General features: G+C 38.4%; 1 protein-coding gene across 1 annotated transcript in view; it reads right to left on the bottom strand.

Annotated features, from left to right (window-relative positions):
• Positions 1-13,835, bottom strand: part of TMEM100 (transmembrane protein 100) — a 58,217-nt gene extending 44,382 nt beyond the window's left edge. Inside the window, exon 1 of the mRNA XM_075440977.1 lies at positions 13,765-13,835. The gene's annotated coding sequence lies outside the window, so the exon portion shown is untranslated. The remainder of the gene's footprint in view (positions 1-13,764) is intronic.
• Between the last annotated feature and the right edge of the window lie 8,308 nt (positions 13,836-22,143).

Raw genomic sequence — 22,143 nt, 5'->3', positions numbered from 1 at the left:
AGAGACTGAGACAGACTACTTTGCAAGATTAAAGGAAAGGCCATTTCATCAAGGAAACAGAAAAGAAATCTTCAATTTCGGAATAAAAAGCACTACTATACTGATCCATGGGACTTCTTCCTATATCCTCTTTGCAAAGACCAACACCTTTCTTCTACAATGCGAATGATGTCATATAAACTAGGCAACAGAATGGTAACTGGAAAAGCTGATCCAAAAGAAGAACATCAGCAGAAATGGATTAAGCTTGAGAAGACAATTAAGCAAGGACATAACTACAGAAATTCAATTGCTGGTCTAAAGTAGGAAAAACAGCCAGAAAGATCATAATTACTGATTCTAAGCCCAGTAAGTCCTATCAAACAAATATGCAATTAAGTCACTATCTGAGCCTGAAAAAAATGGGGCACATTACGATGGTAGGGTGGCTTTCCTTCAGATCATATCAAAATGATAGATGGGAATGATTTGTGGCATGGGAAAGTTTGCTCTTGTCACAAGGGAATGAGCTACTAAAAAGGCAGGCTTGGATTGTCTCAGGGGTAAAGGTTTTCCTGATTGAGATTATTTATAGAGAAGTAGCTTTATGGTGGGCGTTTTATTATTTTCTTTTTCTCTTGAAAATTCCATCCGTTCCTTGTTATTCATTTCAGATGTTCCACACGAACGAAACATACCAAGGCGTCCTTTGTAGGAAAAATCCAGCAGAAAATCAGTAAACTCACCATCACTGTAAGTAAATTCAATATTCAGAAAATTACTAACATTTGTCAAAGATGTTTTGTCTTTTCCCTGCTAATCAGCTAAATGCATTGGAATAAATGGTGTACTTTAAAGTGAATTATCCACATCACAGAATGTATATATGTATTATGTATGGTGTAATGAATTATTCTCCAACCAGATCAGAACACTTGTGAACAGTCTGCATATTTAAAATATTCCCTGAGTTGTATCTACCAGGAAAGATGCTTTGCATGGGAAACTGATTGCTACTTAGTTGTTACTGCATTTGCAGAACTGGCTTTTTCACAGTGGCTGATAACACTATTATATTATTATAATTTACCAGGATTAGTATACCATGCTATCTTTCATACTATTAGCAGTTCTATTACATTCAGCATGATTATAATACAAGCTTCCATTCTCTGGAGTTTTTTATTCTTCTAGATTTCTCATTAGTGATTCTAAGGAAAATAACACCTTCCTCATTTGATTAAAATGTTCATTCTTTCAATGACAGAAAAGGATGTTTTAAATCAACATTTAAAACCATATCAATCTAAGAATGTCTGTATTTATGAAATCCTAAGCCACTTTAGGATGATAATTAACTTAAAATTCAGATACAAAAAGATACAACCACATGCAATTAAACTTTCACGACATATGCTCAGAGCACTATACTGATAGATTATGTCCTTGCCCATCTTCCAAACTGTTCTTCAGATCATGCTGACCCTCCTCTAGACCTCTGATACTCTCCTCCCTCGAAAGACTGCAGGAAGTAAACCGGTATACCATATCCCACAACATGCTTTATAGCTCCAGCATCACACTGTCCCATGTCATTTTATGAATGCAGAGGCTTCTAAAGGTAACATATATCCAGGCTGTCAGGAGGCACAAGAGCTATGAGCAAAGTGTTTTCTGTATGCAGATCACATGGATGCATCTTCTGGTACAGTGGTAGTGTATGAGTATTCATTTTCATGTTCATGTTGTTTCTCCGCCAAAGCTACAAAAGGAGGATGAAATGGTGACATACTCTGTGGTCACAGAAAAGATGTTCAGTTGTCTTAGAATCTGTGCTGGGTACAAAAGTAGAGTTTTGTTTGGTTTTTTTATGCCTATGAACTTCTACACTCACCCCCCCCTCCCCTTTATGAATGACTTAGTCTTTATGTTACTATGTTATTTTGTTTCTCTCATAATGGCATATAGTACCATATAAAAACTGACACGGAAAAAAGTGAATTCTCCCTCTCTCCATCTGTTGCCATTTTTAATAATTTATATGGAACCCTGTCCTCTACATAATAACAGAGGCAGACAGCCATGAAACTGTGGACTGTTCGGCACTGACAGTCTAAAATATCATCCTGATGAGTACTGAAGCAGCTAGAGTGATTAAAAAAACCCCACAAAACAAAACAATAAACACAAAACCCCCAAACCCCCATTATAGTCTTTGAATAAATCCTACAGCTGGTGTAAATCAGCACTACCTCCTCTGGTTGCCATGTAATTTTGACAAGATCAGCCACCTGAGACTGGTCCTCTTCATGCAGTAATGTGGAGAGTATCATGTTTAAAGACAACTCTAAAAATGGCAATTCTCATTTTGACTGTCTTCCATTTTTAACAGGACAATGATGAAGGAATGGAGTGTTTCCTTACTTTCAAATAAGGTATGTTCCTTCAATCTCCTCTACTTGTGGAAAAAAAGGAACTGTGAAGGTAGATTTAATTTCCATCCTCTTTTAATTGAAAGATAATTTTCTTTTTCAATGAAAATCTGAAAAGATACTTGAAGATGGATCTCTCTGCAGAGAAATATAATTGGAAAGCAGTTTCTTCAATGGGGAGAGATTCAATAAATGGCATTCGTCTATCTGAAGGTATAAGATCTTTTAGTATAATTAGAATGGGCTCATTTTACAGCTGAGTACCTTGTGTCTCTGCCCTCCCACCTTTGGGTATTGTCTTTCAACATACTGTACAACAGCTGCCTAGAAGACACTGAGGCAAAGTTTGAGACATTGCAAGTATCAGTCTTTCCCTTTTGAACCATTTGTAGTTCCGTATCATTGGAAAGAAAGTGCTTTAGATAAGCAAAACTGATTCATGAGTCTAATGGGGCAATCCTTGCTAAGCAACTAACATTCTTCCCATTTCACATTTCCTTCAGATTTGAATTGTTGAATAATTTCTTGCTTCACCTTCTAAATACTGAAGTATATAGTTTCTTGCAGAGAAATGCTTTTATATTTCCTTCCAGAATTGACTGGAAGTATGAGTTTGGTCTTTGTATACTGCATGTGAAGTGTCCCTTTGACATCTTTTAGATTGCACGGTACCATACAAGTGCAAATTTTTTCTATATAATTGCAGTAATTGTCAGGAATTGCAGCCTTTGTAGTAAACTGTTGGAGGTGGAAGAAATCTGTGCTTGCAGGGAAGATTTATTCTAAATTTGCCCCAGAGCAAATGGAAGGATCTGCATGCTTAGCATTAAAGAAATGATTACAGTGATTATGGATTTCTTAGTTATAGAACTCAGAGAATAAAAGTGCCTTTAAGACAGGTTTAATGTCTCACTGTGTATTTGCCTGTTTGATTTACTGTATTTAAGACCTTTTCAAATGATAATGTGTGTGTAATGCAAAGGATGGAAAAGAGTGATCTGTACAAATCAGAACACTTCTACTATTTTGAATGGAACCAAGAAAGATTTATTTCGGCTAAAAGTCTGATTAATGAATTCTAACCTGTTCCAGAAGTGGATATTCCATCCAACTCTTTAATAATTTGCCTGTCTAAAGAGCTTTTGAAAACAAAGTGATCATCAATCAAAACAAAATGAGCATCAATTTCTTTATTCAAAATTAGAAGTAGCTTCTCTGATGCAGTTTGTCTTGATACGAGTCTAATGTTTCCACATGTAAAACATACATAATAAAAGGATCGTAGTAAAGCAGTACTTCTCTTACAACGAAAACTGAACACCAATGTAGGTGCCACTGAGGCTTTAGAGCGATATCCCTCCCTGCTTCATTGCTTACTTTTCTTCTGTTAGCTGTATATGAAATAGTAGGCATGACTTTCATAGCAACAATTCAATTTCATGATGCCCTTGTAATACAAACAGGGAATTTCTTGTCACAATATTCATCAAGCTTTGAGCTTTGTACGTTTACAAGAACTTTTTTTTTTCCTTCCCTACTCACTCAATGAGTGCCCTCTGCCCGCGACAGCTGGACCCTTTTAGTTCAGTCCACCTGATTTTTCATTACATCTTTGTTGATTTCTGTCCACAAAACTGAATAGAAATGGCTGCTGGGGGATTTTAATCTGTTCTGGTGAAGCTTGCACTTTTCAAATAGCATACATCTATATATGCAGGAGTTCAAAGAATCCATTTGTCCCATAAAAAGATGGTTAAGTTTTGTTTTTCATTTTAAAACAAGAATTCAAGGTTATTCAGTGTTAAGAAGTGTTCTACGCTGAAAGATTAAACCTCCAGGACTTCACCAAGGCTACAAGCAGCTAATGTAGTACTAGCTGGTAAGGGGTTTAACAACTAACATATGAGGGCACTTCAACTAAGGATACCAGAGTTTCAGTTCCTGTCTTCCAATGTGACTTCAGAAAAATGCTTTAAGATCTTGTCTCCTCATCTGTGAAATGAAAATAATCTCTTGTTGTTCCCTTAGATGGGAGTTGCTGTATGAGCCATAAGCTTATTCCCTATTTGAGCAATATAAAGGACTAAATAACTAACTAGCTGTGTTGCAACAAGATGAGTTTGTCTGTGTCTTAAGTAGCCTGGAAGCTACTCAGCTCATCTTCATTAATAACAATAATAGCTCACAGTTTTACGAATTTGAAATGTATTCAGATCTGTTCTCTGCCCCACGAAGCTTCAGGGTTAGGTCTGCCACAAACAAAAGGCTGCAGATATAATGCGTTAAGAGATTGCAGGAGCCCCAGATGGTGGGCATTTATCAAGAGTTCATTAGTAAAAGGCTTTTTTTGTATGCAGTACATTTGAGCAAGTAGGAAAAACTAATAGCTTTGACTTCAGGAGGCCAGACAGTCTGTAGACAAGCGCTGTGCAGATCTCCAGACTGCCCTGCGAAGGCTCCTCAGTTCTTGCCCTCAACACTCCTATTATTCCCTTGCAATTGCTGCCAGTTGGCTTGGTAACCACGGGCATATTTGAACAGCTGAATTCTTCCCTCAGTTACACTTGGCACCGCTACGGACTTCAGGGGAGCTACAGGGTGTAACTGAGGGCAGAACTTGGCTCCTGGCATCTACTACAAACCAGGTCAGGGCCACCAAATTCATTTTTATCCTTAATGTTTTAATCCATACCATTAGCAAAAGGAACCTAAAGCATTACCTGTGTCACCTTGCCTGAGAAAGCCTGGCTCCTTCATCTGGGCATAAGACCATGTTGTGCATGAAGCTTTGTCAGTGTGCCAGCAAGTGTGGAAAGAAACGCATTTCTTATACCTGAAGTGCAGACTCTGTGTCACTCACACTGCAGTCTACCCACTTATCACATTGAGTTAAGCCACCTTCCGGAGCTGTACTTGAAACAGTGCTTTGTTTTAACCATATATTTTTATTTCATAAAACAGAGCTAAGTATCCTGAAACAAAAGGAGTATTTTTTCATGCTGCTATAATTTGTGAAATAATGAGACATTTTGGTCTGTTAACTCCTCTTAAGTCTCACCACAATGTTTTGCTTTGACTTCATTTGTGGTTGCAAAATATTTACTTTTCTCTTTAGCAGATTATATGAAGCTGTGTACTTTGTCTTGGGAGATATATACGTATATTTATTTATATATTTAATCTTAGTAGAAGCTGTTAGTAAAGCTACCTTTGTGCTCCAATCTGTTTTTGGATCCTCTTTAAAAATATTTACCAGAATATTGTGGATTTATTTGCTGATGCTATCTTTTGTGAAAAAAACCCAACCTTAAGACATAATAATAATGTTTTTTTCACTATGCAGGCCATATGCACACAAAGTAGTCTTCACTTGTATGGCAAATATATTCCCCAAACAATTACTTAGCAATATTAAACCTTCCATCATTACAGATTATTAATACAAGGTGGTATTTCTAGAACTGCCAGAGGGAGTTAGAATCTTAAGCCTTCTAAAAAGTCAGAGTGAGGTTTTACTAGGACAAACTACATAGTAAAGGAGACAGTATTGTCTGCTTAGAATTTAAACTGCAGGACACCTGGGCTTACTTTCCTTCCTTTTCTGTCAACATAGACTAGGCTCAGTCACCAAAAACATGATCATCACTCATTTATCAACTGAGCTGCTATCCAAGCAAAATTCAGATAGTGAAGATCCAATCCAAAACCAAACACCTACAGTGTTGACAAGATTTCTGACCCTATATTTGAGCCACTTGTAGTTACAATGTTGCTTATTAAATATGACTGTGAAGTAATTAACAATTTAATATAATGCTTGTAAGAGGTTATGATATCCTTTGAAAAAAACAAATTTGTGTCTAGTCATACTTCTCTCCCCCCACCCATCCAGTGAGAATTCAGATACGATTTCCTCCTCATTGTCTGGGAATGCCCCTTTACCAAGTTTTTTCTTGGTAATTAGAGTCCATCTCTGCTAGTACCTTTCTCTGTTCATTCCCAGCAGTTGAACGCCTTAATGTCTCCACTGCTGTCATTATCCTGGGGACTTCTCTGTTTTCCCTGCAGAGTCCCTGAATTTAGAAGCTACTGAGTTTTGCAGGGATAAGTTTGTTACCAAGGGATAAAGGAACCTGCAAAAGAATTCACTACACATAGAGACACTAACACTGCATCACTCCCCCAAGCTACAAGAGATTTTAGTAATACTTTTTATCATTCCTGTGGCTTTTACTTAAGTCTGCCCAGACTCTCAGCAATTTTAAAGAAGTTTAGCACCTGAATTTAGCAGAGATTTCAAGAGTTGTATCACCAGTGCCAAATACAAAAACAGTATAATCCCTCTACTGTTATTCAGCGTCTCCTTTTCCTGAACAAAAGTATTTGCATTTGCTGTGTTGGCCAAGGGATCCTAGAGGTGGAAAGTCATGTTCTGTTGAGCCTTTCACAGAACTCTCAAATCTTTTTCACAGGTGGCTTTTCTCAAATACACGGTGTTTTCTTGGTTATATTGAAATACAGTTTAATGTTCCCACCATACTGAGTGTTGCAGATTCCTGCCAGTAATCTTAATTTTTCATGACTTGTCAGTCTATGTGATCTGCAATTCCTGTCAATTAGCTTACATTTTCTCTACATCTGACCTGAAACTCTAAACTTGAGAAAAGTAGATTTTCAGAAGTCTTTAGGCACCAAAAGAAAGGCATCTTGTTACCTTAAAAAGGGACTTAATGAAATAAGGTACCTAATTCCTGTTGTCTTCAAATGGAAAAGTGCTTAAAATATTTAACAGCTTCTAACAGTTTAATTAGCTGCTTGCATGTGTTGTAAAGTCCCTAAAAACATTTATGAAAATAACAACCTTCACTTTTAAATTGTGCATTGTTTCCTATTGTGAAGGCTGAGGAAGGACCCAGAAATGAACACAAATTTTATACACTTTAAAGTCTTTAAAGGCGTGGTTTGTTGTACTTCGTGCTTGTGGACCTGTGCGGTCTTTTAAGAACAATTCCAGCTATATACAATCTGCAACTGGGAATCTTTATGCTGAATGTCTATACTAAGTATAAGATTCCTAAAAAGATATTAAAGTAACTCAAAATTGGCCAAAATGCCACATTTTTTTGCAGAACTTAGAGATAACATAAATTCCTGACTTTTGTTTTCATTCTTATATGGAATTAAAGCAATTTGGGGGAAGGGAGAGGGAACAGGAATTTCTAATTTTTCCACAAGACAAATCTTGGTAAAAGATCAATTAATTTAGGAAACAACAGATGCATATGGATTCCAAATGTCTCAGGTATTTTTGAGCTTGTGAGGAAAAATGATGTGTTTTGTTGTAGTCTTTGATACCTAGCACTGATCAACTACTTTCTCCTAGTAGAGTCCCAGGATTTCTGAGGCTTAGGTTACACAGGAGCCACAAAAGCTTGATTCAATGAGACAGTCTGACACTGGCCTTGCACCTCCGGACAACAAATTTCAGTTTTGCTGAGAAACCTCAAGCTGCTCTTTCTAAAGCAAACATTAAAAGCTACACTACAGAATTTCAAAACAAGCACTGGGGTGATATTACAATAATTCATATATTTTAATCAAACACTTCTGGGTCTAGCCAGGGATAAAATCCTACATAGTAATACATATCTAAGGAAAACAAGATACACGCTCAAAAAATTCTGGGCCAAGTGCAGTGAAACACTACATATTCATCCTCCCTTTCAAAGAGTACAACCAAGGCCTTACTTGTTCCAGTGATAATTTTCCTGGATGGAAAGAGGAACAGCAGATGCCTATGCAACTTTTATCACACACATGCTTTGTCCCTGTACTCCAGAGGGCAGTATGGTAATACCTATGCGATTTGTCTATCAAGTCATGCCAGAATCCTCCAAATTTTCACACTAAAAATAAACATTAAATTTTTTACTGATATTTTTACACAGAGAAGCCATCAAGTATATGAAAGCAACATTTGAGAAAATGCTGTTCAGACTTCATAGGTACCTAGTTTAAAACAGTTTATAAGGAGATGAGGTTTAAATTAAAAATATCAGTCTTCGTATACAATATTTTAGTTTTATAAAAGGATAGCATAGTCTCAAGCTAAATTCAAACAGAAAACAAAATAAAAATAACTTTCATTTCTTTCAAAATATTTATTTTCTGATGATTTTCCTGCTTAGCCTCAATTTTGGATGAGAAAAATGTTAATATACTAACTGCAAGTATAACATATCCTGTATTCAGTGCTTTCTTCAAAGTCAAAGATATGTAGGAAAGTGCTGCTTGACAGTAATCTTCGTAATTTGTAATATATGTTCAGGAAGAAAAAAAGAAAAACTTCTAAATACTACTTCAGAAGAAGTTAGCTGTTTGTGCTTCAAGCTCCTACTTCTAGATATTACAGCCTAAGAAATTACTTACTTTGTTTGTGTTTTACATTTAAGACAGATCTTAACGAAAATCACGGGTCTTCACAGCAAAAAAAAATCTGCATCCAAAACGTGCACCCAAGAATATGAATCAAATTTCCATCATTACTTTTCTCCAAAGTATCATGTCAAAATAACCATTCTTGGTTATTAGGGCAGTGCAAATCTGAATAGCAGAAAACCAGCTGGACAAATCAGGTTATCCAAACTTCTCAATATGGAATCCATTTACCACAATATATTAAGCAATGTGCATAAACACAGAAAAATTAAATCTTCAGCATGAGAAGTGCTGCATAGACCAGTGGAAAAAGGGAAATACTATCTTTATTTTATAACACTTTAAAAGTTGAGAAATTAGCTAACACGGCCAGAATCAAACAGTCTGCAATTCTTCAGCCAATAGCTACCCTCATCTTCTTGACCTCAGTGCTACATCTTAATGCAAGACTGTGTACTCAGCTACCTGCTTTGTGCAAACACATAAATTTAATCCTCAGCTAAGGACAGAATCCCAAGCACTTACACCAATGGATTTATAAGAAACCACGCAAGACTATCCTTCCATTCTACATGATTTTATTACAGACAACATTTTGTATTCTCTATGCCACCACATGTTTACAAGCCAAGCTATTTTTCTCTCAATACAACAATTTGAAATTCTCTTGACTAGAAGCAATAGAACAAAGCTATAGTGAACAAACTGTGGAAGTAAGAATTCCTTCCAGCTCTCTCCAAAATTAAAGCAGAAATTAATTTTTTTTAGGTACATCTCTGTCTTTGAAGATGATCAGTACTTCTGAAAGATCAGTTGCAATGAGCAAGGATACAGTTGATTCTTATAAATGTGGGAATTAGAATTACATGTGCATGTAATCTCCTGCCCATATTTAGTGGCTATGTCTTACTCTAAGTCATAGTATGGACTGTACTAATTTGCAGCTCCTGCTTCAAAAGCACCAATGGAGTAGTTAAAATGGCGCAATAATTCACTTTCCCTCCCCTTGTACCAACGTTTTTTGTTTTCTCTAATTCTTTTAACTGCACCTTTACCAGTCATCATTTTACCCCTATTCCTCTAGCCCTACCATACATACAGAATGAGTAACGGCAGCTCTCTGAGCAGAAGGCTTTATTTCATTCAGTCCAAATGCCAGTAGCCTTATTATTTCACTTCCCTGAGCAATACTAGACAGGACTTTCTGCACAGATTTCACAATTGCCTAAAGGTGACGTGAGCTACTGCTTAAGGCCTTTCCCTAAGGTCTGAGGTCAAAGGGTTGATTACAACATTTGACTAGATTTCATTATTGGAGTAAAAATTATCACATTTATCATGGTCCCTAGTATGTTCATCTGGCAAGTAGCTAGGCCACAATTAAAATGTGCATATCTATACATATAAGTATAGACGTGCCAGAATGCTAAGCTACTGAAAAACAATAGCCACCCTCACAGTAACAGCAGAAAATGATTCCTCAAGAATATTATTATATAAAATTACCATAGGATCATATTTCAATTGTTTTAATAAAATGACTACAATATGCAGCTTTGTTTAATCAGGGTTGGTCATAAAATTCTGAAATTAATCCCTAACCTGTATGTAGTAGACGGTTTCATATAAACAATGCCAGGAAGACAAATGGGAATCCCTATATATTGCAACCATCAAACAGCTTATGGAGTGTTGCTTTGCTTATTATGGATTTTGTCAGGGTTTTGTTGAGTGAAGTAGCAATTAAACTAAATATGCTGTCCCAGAAAGCTTTTATGACTCTTCTATCTACATAGAGCAGACTATATTGAAAGAGACCATGACTTGGATTTCAAAACATGCTTTAGGCTTTCTTTTCAATGGTTGTAAAGAACCAAGTACGGGTCTCTTCACAAGTGATCTGATGAAGCCAAAAATCTACTGGGTCAAAGTTTTAGAATTTTGGGTCCTATGCCACTTGCCTAACACAGTAGGTGCCTTTCCCAAACAATCTTAGGTCATTTACGATTACTTCAATAATCCAAAATAATGTTCTTAAAGTCAAATGAAGGTTTTGTATTTGAGAAGCTTTGGAACAAGCCTTGTAGCCCACAGATATTTTTCATTCTGTAAGTTTTTTCTGGAGTAGTTTAGACAGAAGAAACCTTCCTAAGGAATTCTGGGGAAAGTTACCTTTTCCTGTGAAAGTTTTAACAAATCAGGATCTTTTGAAGGAAAAGTGTGCAGAATCACTTTCTTACTGAGGCCTTCCCAGTCCTAAGCAGTGCCAGGGCTGTACCACCACAGAGCACCTAAAAATGCTGCCACCCTTTTAGCCACAGTCTCCCCCCAAAAGAAGGATCCGTATGGGGAAATCAGTAATTAGAATCTGTAAATAACTAAGCCTACAGGGAGTCTGGCTAAAGATAGTATTTTGAAAAGGAAAATATATTTGCTGCTGTCTGAAAAGACATAGATACTGCCACAGTATGTTTTGACAGTTCATTAACTTTATCTGCTAGCCCTGCCCATAGAAACGGGGATTTTTTTGGCTGAGTCCTTTTTCACTGTTTATCAGTGCCTTGCAGGTCCAGCAAAGCTGCTTTCAATTCCCTTTGTCCATTTCCTTGTTATGAAAATACATTTTAATGGTCCACCCAGGAATTTTAACATATGAAACTCAAACTGCATGCAAGATTGCTGTCCATGTTCAAATGTGCACCAACCTAGGCAGCAGCAGCATTGTTTAGCCCTGTAATAATGAAGTCTTATCCTTCCATGGGCACCTACGATGATTACAGTGGACACGTAGACGTAGACAAATGTGGACAGAGACACATCGCGATGAAAATATATAGTAAATCTGTATTCAACTGACCTCTTTAGTTAAACAATAAAAATATTTCTACTACACAATAAAAGTAACAATGTGGATTGTCACAAAACTGACAAGAAAGAATGCTCTTGTAGGTATAGTATCCCCTTCAGACTTAAGATCTGTATTAAGCTCCTCTCTCATAAATATTTTTTGTTTCACAGAGGAAAAAACACCTTTTCTATGTTGTATTTCTCCACGTGTAAAACCCATCCTCTGTCTGTCACACTAAAACAGCAAGATGTTTGGGACAGAAGCTATGTAATTACACTCTTTGTAGACCCTTATAGCCGTATTGGCTCATCTCAGCTGGGGCTGCTGAGTGCTGTATGCAAAACAAACATTCTTGGATTTGGCTTGATTTCACTGCAAACACTTTCGGTCAGCCCCTACGCTGCTTTGATTTTTAATTAAAATACATCAGTAATACCATTTGAATGCTTGTATCTCCATTGTTTCCAGCTACACAGTAATTTTGTTGTCCTCATTTACACAACATTTAATTTTCTGGTTGTTATCTGGAGAAATTTCATAGTATTTTTCAGAGCTTTTTTCCCTGCTGCTGCAGGCATGCTGAATTTCTCCAAAAGACACCTGCCCTGAAGGTAAATCAGACTCTTTGCCATCTTCTTACTCACTCCCCCCATGACTTCCACAGCATAAAAGCATCGGTCATTGGCCTGTAATTATCTTTAATTCACTGGTACTTTCATAGGACCAGCTGCATGAGGGACTGAAACTGCTGCAATGATAAGACTGAAGAAGATACATAAAGCAATTAGCAGAAGAGTGAAGCTTTGCACATAACTGCATGTGCATCGCTTAGCCACAATACAGTTATGACTCTTGCCCCAAAGAAATTATGTTCAAAGGCACTGATTCTGCAAGCTTTAAGCAAGTGCTTCAGTGACTTAGTTCTGTCTCGCCTATGTCGCCAACTCTTTCAGTTCTTACCAAGAATCTTACAATGTATGACATCTGCCTAAAATCCCATTTCTGAAAGTCATAAGTCTGCATGAGAACCTCCAGTTCATTTGGGGAAAAAAAAAAGTTTCTGTCCTTGCATAGAAGAAGACTGGAAACCATGACACAGATGTTTCCTTAAGGCTCAGTAAACAGAAAGCAAATTAAAAAATACCTTTTTTTAAAAGTTCTTTGGTATAAAGATCACATCTTTTAAATCTTAAAGGCCAGTCTGATGATGTTTTAGTACTTCAGGTTGACAGAATGATCAGTGGGACTATTCATAGAGTCTAAAGATAAAAATGTGCAAAAGATCTTTGTCAGATCTGGGCCTACAGCCAGCCTCTCATTCCCCAGGAGCATGTCATATGGCACTACTTCTAAATTTGGCTCAAATTTGTTTTGGTGAGTGCAAAATTTGTGTAGATCCAAAGCTGGTTCTGCATCTACCATTTAAAGCTTTTCCATCATATGTAGAAGCCTCCAAGTAAATAAAAATTACAAAGACGCTTTTATCTGGATGTAGATGTGTTTACAAGAAAGTAAGAGTGGTGAAAGCAAAATAACATTGCGCAGGGAACCAGAGGCTGACACCTGAGCTATAAGCTACCACTGATTACAGTATTTAGTAAATTCACCAAAAATCTCTTCCTCAATTTCACTGTATGCAGTCAGATAGCCTCCTGGCTCTTCTTGTCTGGACTATAATTTATCCCTATAAAGCCCCAGGGAATCAACATAAAAGCAATGGCACAAACTGAATGGGATAATTTCCTTCCTCTCCAACATTGTTCCATGTAATGTTGGCAGCTAAATCTGCAAAGTAACAGTTCAGCAAAGGAAATATTTGGCAATGACTGCATGTCTCACGTTGCAGCTCCTTCCTCCCACTGTTAGAAATGCTATATCACTTTGCATTTGCCACATGGAAAAAAACTGTCTAAGACCAGGATACCCGATGCATGCAGCTTCTTCCTTAACCCCTTCCAAGCTACAGAAAGCTCAGAAAAAAAGATTTGAATTTGCTCATTTCCCAATAAAACACAAAATGTAAAAACTGAGAGACAATACCTGTCAAAGCAGCAAAGGCTCCCTTACCTTATTCTGCTAATATAGAATATCACATGAATAACCCCTCTTCTCTGTCTCTTCCTGATTGATTCTTCCCTCTGTGAGCAGCAGTTTTGCTCTGAAAAAGGGAGGGAAAAAATTACAATAAAATCAACAGCAACAAGGCAGTAAAATATCACCCAGGCCCCAAAGGAAGCCCCAGACCTGTGACTAGACCAGCCTTTTACTATTAAAGCCCTCTGGAATTTTCTAAGCAAGCACCACCAGATTAGCAAGATGAGAAGCGAAATGGCACTGCTGTTGAACACAAAGGCTGAAGTGGATGAAGGGGAGTTTAAAATCAAACCTTTCAACATGAAGAGTAGGTTCTTTCCTCCCGGCTCAGCCTCAGCACAACGCTGAGGTGCTGCCTGCCCTGTGGCGCTCAGGCCTTTCTCTGAGGGGAGGCTCCTCTCCTATCACCTGAGGGAAAACCACAGTCACCTGAGAGAAAGATTCTTTCCTGTCACCTGAGGGAAAGCTTGTCTCTTGTCACCTGAGGGAAAGCTTCTCTTCTGTCACCTGACAGAAGGCTCCTCTTTTGTCACTTGAGAGACAGCTCCTCTCCTGTCACCTGAAGGAAAACTCTCCCGTCGCCTGACAGAAGGTTCCCCTCCTGTCACCAGAGGGAAAGCTTCTGTTTTGGTTTCGGCTGCCGCCGGCAACAAAAGCGCCACGCGGCCGCCCCTCCCCCCGCCGGCGTGCGGAGCAGAATGAAAAAAAAAAAAAGAAACAGGCAGAAACTGGTGGGTCGGGATAAGGGCAGTTTAACAGAACAGCAAACAGAGGGAAACAGGAACAACAACGATACAAATAAGGAGAAAACACAACAACGAACCGTAACGACCCAGACAGCCGCTCTCCCAAAACAGGACCGGCGCTGCGCCCCCCCAAGCCGCGAGTGCGTTCCCGCCGCGCCGCGCCGCCCCCCCCACCGGAACCCAGCGTGACGTCACATGGTATGGAATACCGGGCTCTGTTTGGCCAGGTGGGGTCAGCCCCCACCCCCCGGCTGTGCCCCTTCCTGGAGTCCGGTGAAAATTAACCCTGTCCTGGCCAAACCCAGGACAGCTTCTCTGCTATCACCTGAGGGAAAACTTGTCTCCTGTCACCCGAGGGATGGCTTCTCTCCTGTCCAGCCCTGCCCTGGAGCTGCATTCACTCTGAGGTGCCCTGTTTTATTGCCTGTGAACTGCCCTCCCAGCCGCTCTCCAGAAGCTTCCCCAGCCCAGCCTGCCCAGGTCCGCTCAGGGCAGCATGGCTCCTCTCCCGGGAGACTGGAGCAGAGCCTGGACTGACCAAGGAAACAACCAGTCCTCGTCCCAGCTTCTTCTCAGCCATTTAACAGAGCATGTGCTGGAATGCAGGCAGAGGAAACGCTGCTGGAAGGTCACAGACCCAGTGAGTTTCTGGGAAGATTGGTACAAATTAGTGTCTCCTCTGGGTGGCAGGGAAGAGCAGAGGTACTCTCAGGCCTGCTCAGGGGAGGTTCGGTGCAGCGGGGGAAAGGGGATATAACCTCAGGAATAAAGTGGCATTCTGAAGGTCAAAACTCTCAGAAACCAGGGATGTAATTGTAAGCCCATTAAATGCAGCAAGTGCGCTCTCCTAGATATCAGCAGAGCCTCAGAAGCCCAAGAGATTTGTTTGGGGCAGCACTGCGTCCTTTGAAGTGATAATGGTGATAGAGGCAGATTTCAGACATCTTTCTTCTTTACCATACTCTTTTCCCATGGCGCCGTAGTCCCTGGGGCTGGAGGGCGATAGTCTGATGAAACCAAATGCAGTCTTTCGGATTGTGGGCTGGGTGGAAAGGTTTGGCTGGAGGCTGAGCGGTGCCGGAAGGTGGAGTAAGATTCCTGAGACTGCAGTGGACAATCATTCAGCTCACAGAACATCACAGCTGACATTTTAAGATGCAGCTTTGAACTTCAGCCACTTGATGGGCACATTTAAATATTTTGTTTCAGATAATGCTAGCGCCCAGATAATGAGCCTAAAATGTATGTGGTCTGAAAACCATCTAGACAGCCTCCCATACAGAAGTATGTTTATGCATGTGTCTATTGTGATTGTGTAAATATTTATGTCAATACCTCTCTGAAACAAGTGTATAATATAGAATGGAGGAGAAGCGAAGGTTTCATACTAGAAGTGGCAATTCAGATTTAACTCTCTGGTCCCATGGCCTGGGGCGTGGTGGCGCTTTGGCACCCATGACCTTGGATCCCATAGCCTCGGCTCACACTGTAGCTAGGACGTGACTATTTGGAGGCTTGGAATAAATGTAGCATTGTCTGTATATACTTGTACACAACATAATAATATAAAAAGATAAATAATATTATTATAATAATATAATAATAGAAATATTATTCCACACGGTTTGTGAAATAACTAGCTGTGTTGTGAGAGAGTGGCTGGCCAATCCATCTCCTAATTTCAGTACTGAAAGAAAACATACCAGAATATGTTTTGAGATTTGTTAAGTTTTTGATTTATAAAGAAATGTGGAAATCTAATGGTAGTTTCAAATAGAAGGCGGCAAGACACTTCATGTGGAAAGTGGGTACAAAACTGGCATTCTGAAATTTTTCAGATTTAATTTATTCCTAAGCAAAACATTACATAATTCTAAATTATTTTTTGACTTTTGCAAATTTGTGTTTTGAGCCTTTCTTAAGCCATTCTGGCTGAGATCATAGTCTGAGCCTTTTACCTGAGAAATGGAAACCTGCAGTGGTATTGACCTTTTATTTATTTTGAACGTATTGACCTTCAAATGATTCAAGAATGTAATCCTAATGGATGCAATTTCCTCTTAGAATTTTGTTCTGATGTGGGACATTTGAAAGTTGTGTGACCTGCTGTCATTGCTTGTACTAAAGTTGTTTTGCTCCTACCATAACCTCAGGGTTACAGGGTCTCATTGCCAGGATAACGACAGTATTACTTCAAAGAGCGTGGTTCCTTTTAATTGTCTTGAGAGCGCTTCTGACCATTTTATAAAAGGAAAACAAATCAGTTTATTGCTGCCAAAAGATCCTGGGAAATACAAGGAAAAGAGGTTGCAAGAGTACTGAATTTAAAAAAAATTATATGTTCTTACTGAAATTTGATAAGATCTGGACAATTTAAAAAGCATGCTTATTGGGCTTACTATAAAAATTCTTGGTGGTATTTTTAGACATTAGAATGCTTGTTTTAAGCTTAATGAAAAAAAAAAGGTAAGAAAAAGCCTAGTTAATATTTTTTCAGCATAAAGTAGTTTATCTATCAAAGAGTTTGGAACAGAATCTGGCTCCAAGATGCAAAGTGTCCAGTTTAGACTCATTGTAACAGGTGAGGTTGTAAGATTGCAGTATACATTTTTGTCTATACACTCAGTCCATTAAACAATGAAACTACGTCTATGTCTAACCTCCATCTCACAAATTTGACCTAATATATCTCAGGAGGCCAAAAACCAGTATCCTGCACTTGGGTTTACGATCCTTAAAACAGTTAATGATAGTGAATAAGATAACAGATATCCAAGTTTTAATGTGGTTGAGGTGAAACTACATATAAAGCAAGCAATCAGGTGATTGATCTGAAGCTAAAACTTTTGGAGCAGTATTTTATTACACAGCTTAAGTTGGGAAAGGCTCCTGGGCAAGAGTAATCTCATGAAAATTCACTAGGATCTACAAAATGCAAGACTCAAAGAGAAGCTAAGAGTTGATTTGTGCTGTTTCAGAAGCTGTTTTTTGGAACTCTCTTTGATACAAAGCTAGTTCCTTTTCCTGACTCTTTTTCTGTTCAGCTCCATATGTGTATGAAATGCTAAGCAAGAAGAGCTATTTGTTGTTCTCTCCTAATTCTAAGTCTTTTGAAACTTTGTTCTGTAAAATCCAAAATTACCTATGTTCACTTTGGCCACTATGAGTTTCATATGGTTCTAGTAGTTGCTTATACTTAATAATGAAGGAAAAAATTCATGCTGCAATTACTACAAATCTTTACTTTCTTCTTTCACTCCTTTTTTCCCTTTCCTCATCCTCCCGTGTGACTGTGGCATTGAATACAGCTGAGACAGAGCTGGTTCCAGCCCCTGGTACTTATTTTTGGCTCATTAATTTTTGGCCAAGAAGGGACACTTAATAGGTCTGACGTTCCTGGCTAGGTGGTGATTGATCAAAAGTCAGCAGAGTCAATGTTGTTATTTTTTCCAAACTCATGCTAATGCTATTCCGTAAAAGCCCACAAAAACAAAGCAGTTGGGCTGGCTTGATAGGAATGGTGATGGCTAAACCAGCATGAGAAGTGGAGATAAAAGCTTTCCATGGGATTACCTTTCCCCTACTTATTTCTTAAGTCTGCTGTAATCTAAGTTATAAAATGACAAGGTAATGCATGTTGTATTTAAAGTACATTATCTGGATTATGCCAACTGTGCTCTTCAGGAATGTGACATTGTGAAACAAGATTTCCACACACCTACAGGAATGAGCAGACACCGTATTTATTAGCCTAGTAAAAATACAATCTTATATCAATAACACCCTGGCTCTCTCTCCATTTCTTCCTGTTTCTGTTGTGTGTCTGTGTCAGCCTTGTTCTGAGCCAGTGTTGCCAGGTGTACTCGCCAGAGTCTGCTCAGTTGGAGCTGTGACTACCAGCCAAAAATAGCTAGCACTGATCAGATGCTCCAGCAGAGTGAATAATTCAGAGTCAGCAAGAGTGCATGCTGAAGGTACACACAGCTATTGGCTGCTGTAGGTCTGAACTTGTCCACCAAAGATGAAGTTGTGACTGACACTGGGATGTGAAACACCGTTAGCTGTCTGGACAGGCTGATTAGTAAGGAACTGGGTGGTAACTTCAAACATTTAGGTTCAAATCCTGCCTTAAGCTGTTGAGCTACTGAGTACTTTTACTTGGCCAGTACCTTTCTTGTGACTTGATTTGCCCATCTCTGAAGTAGAATGATGCTGCTCATGAAGAGGAAAGATTAGATATTTCAAACAAAAGCCAATATTGCTACTATTGACAGGGAAAATATCCCAGGTGGATTGATCTGGGATTTCATCATGTTGGTAATACACTCCTGATTAAGGTGGTGCTGCTGGTGTTCAGTGGATGACATTCACCTTTGCACGAATTAGCAGGTTTACACGGGACTGTTGGAATTGGTGATATAAATGTGCTCCACATATAGATGCATTTCACTAATTCCACTTTGACTCTGTGAAAGAATCTCTATGGTGCTGATCAGGTCCAGAGTATCTGACACCTACAAAAGCTCTCGCAGAACTTTCTGTCTTCATTTGGAAATGTACAACTCAGAAAATGGAGAATGGCTATTCTGGTTTTATCTCAGTAGGTTTAGTGTCTCCGTAATTCTGATAATGTTTTTGCTAATATTTGAAGCAAATTAGGTTTTGAGTGAGCCCTGAGAAATTATGCTTTCAGGGTTAATGAAAACAGTAAATGAGTCTGGTTTGGGACCCAGTAAAGCAGTTCTGGATTGTTGCTGCAGCTGGTAGGCTTCCAGAAGGGGTCTGAAAAGGGAAAACTCAACTTTGCTTGGGAATACAGGGGGATGACAAAGACACGGGAGCCTGAAATGAAGAATTTCTGTCAGAGTCTTCCTATATAATGACAGATGCATCCGGAGATGATGGCTTTCTTTGGATGTCAATGTCTGAGTCATTCTTGTCTGAGCCTTAGTTAAAGCTGAATTGTTGATTCTTCAGAGAGCCAGAGAGGTGCAAGAGGTCTGCTGAGGTTTGAGCTCGAAAAGAGTGAAAGATTGTTTCTGTGTTATTTGAACTTTAGGAAGGAATGAAAAAAATGTTATCTAGCTGTAGTGCTGAGTCATCATAGCCTGGAAAGTGTCAGGAGCTGCTTAGGTCAGCTGAAAGATTAGGAAGGAAAACACTGACTCAAGTACTTTCTCATGTCAGCAGAGGGTGCCTGCTGCAGTATAGGCTGAAATTTAGAAGTAGAGATCTGAAGAGAAATATTGTAAACAATTTAAAAGTACAATTTGTTTGTTTTTATTTTTAAATATAATTAATTCATTATAATTAATATAAACAAATTCTTAAATAATATCATTCCTTTGCTTCTGAGGATTGCCGAAAGTCACAGGAAATCCTGCCATAACTGTCCCTTCTAATATTTCAACAAACAATATTCATATCCCTGTTAGTTATTTTTTAGCCTTGTTATATGACTTGGTGATTGTTTAAGAAAAGCTTGGTTATACATTCTTTCCTTAAACTGGCTTCATGTCAAGCAAAAATTTCAGATACACCTAAGTGATTTAGAAGCCTAGTCTGACTGAGCTTGAATCACACCTGAAAGTTAGACCTGGCGTAGTGAAAGTGTGGCCTACTGCTGAAATGAATCATAATATAATATTTTTCAACTTCTTTGGCTGAAGGTCTCAAGCATTTTGTGAACTTTCTGTCTATGTGTAAAAATATTTATTGATCCTGCCTGCATACAATAACATCAGTATGGCTTGCCCTTGGTAATGGGAAAAGTTTGGGAATTTCCTGACAAAATAGTATGTTGTTGGAAAATGCTTCAACTCGGAATCTCAAGGCTGCATTTATTGCACTTTCTACTGTTATTACTATGAGCTCTAGCGACCAAGACCTTTACCTGGGGCCTTGAGCACAATTTGGTGTGTGCCTCAAAATCTTGCTTCATTCCCCGTTCTGAAAGGGTCTCTAGGTAATAACTACTTCAGTTCCCTCTTTGCTTTTTGCTTTCCACCAGAAATAGAAGACATATTACATTCCACTGCCTCTTCCATCTACAAGTGCTGTGTCTCCCACATGTCAAGATCTGTTCTGTTAATGGTTGTAAATAGCTCTCTTTACATAAGTTGTGAAATGGTTTGTCTTCTATCAGTTCTCTGCACAAAATTAAAGAAATAAAGATTTACAGCAAAATAGGTCCTCTTAGAGTGCACTAGAAGATCTTGCATTCAGGGAATGGGGTACTATGAAATTTCCACCAGATTTCTTTCTCCTCCCTTTTCCTCCAGCTTACTATCTACCGAGGAGGGTGAGAATAGCACCTCATGGGCTAGACTTGTCCATAGAAGGTCATGCTTAAAGCCTTGTAACCATAATTGTTTTGTCTCCTTGCTCTCCAACACTGCCATGTGAACGAGGTCATGGTAATCAGTGGTTCTAGTCTGGCTCCATAACATTTCATTTATGTCCTTAAGGACTTCTGAGATCCGAGCAGTGTATTTGGGGACTATTAACTAGGAAACTTTTCTTAAGAATTTAATGACATTGTTGGATTTATATCCTTATGTGCTTTCTGTCTTTAAGTGATTATTTCTTCCCAATAATTTAAATGTTTCAAATGTCAAGATTTTGATACTGTGTATTCTGCAAGGATGGTGAGGGGCAGAAATCCCAACTCATTGACTGCAATTCTGAAACATAATGCCCTCTTATAAAAGCAGTTTTATCTCAAGTATTGCAATCAGATTCCAATTTGGAAGAGGGAATCAAGGCACTTGAACTTTACTTCTGCCACTGTGTTTAACATTCCTTTCTTTTTTCATTTAAAGTGTCAGGAAGTGGTGCTGAGTTGGCAGCAGTATATACCATCCCAGAGGAGGCTGTAAAGTAAGTGTTAAACATGTTTAGTCCTGTCTATAAAAATGACTTTTACTGAACTCTAAAAAAATAGTAACAGAACTGCCTCTTCCAGCAGTTTTTGTGGTTATTAATAGATGTTAGTGCATTGATTATTTTCTAATGGAGATATAAATTCTTATCTGAACTCTCCATCCAAATCGAATACTTTCTTAACCTTAGCTATCTGATAAAATTCCTGTGAACTCCTTTACACAGAATGCAATTCACCACTGTGTAAATTAGTAGGCCTGTGGGAATTATTATTGATTCACATAACTAAATCTTGTGGTGACTTCTATTTTTGATGGAGAGCTTGCCTTGAAGATTCATGTAACAATTCTTCTGTTCAGTTGTTTCACCACAAAAGTTACTATAATTAAGGTCTCTCATACACTAGAAGAAGTTTAGGAAGCTGTATTAAAAAGATAGCCTTCATCAGAATATTCAAATTATTTCCTGTTATTTTTTCTAAACAGAAGATTTATTATTTAAACAGTTACACTGCTTCTGATCTTCATGCAATGTAATTGTCAGCACTATGGTGCTAACATCAATAATGTAATTTAAATTATTGAAGTGGAACATAGTATCTGTCAGGATTATTTCATCCTTTGCTGTTCCCCTGGTAAGGAGAAATTGAGGGGTTTTTTTCCTTCTATTAAGGCATAATATCATTTTAGAAGAAAATCTACCTTTTGAATGCCATGATATTCAT

Source organism: Opisthocomus hoazin, chromosome 21 (assembly GCF_030867145.1).
Source record: "Opisthocomus hoazin isolate bOpiHoa1 chromosome 21, bOpiHoa1.hap1, whole genome shotgun sequence".
NCBI classification, from domain to species: Eukaryota; Metazoa; Chordata; class Aves; order Opisthocomiformes; family Opisthocomidae; genus Opisthocomus; species Opisthocomus hoazin.
This window is presented reverse-complemented; position numbering and strand designations above follow the sequence as displayed.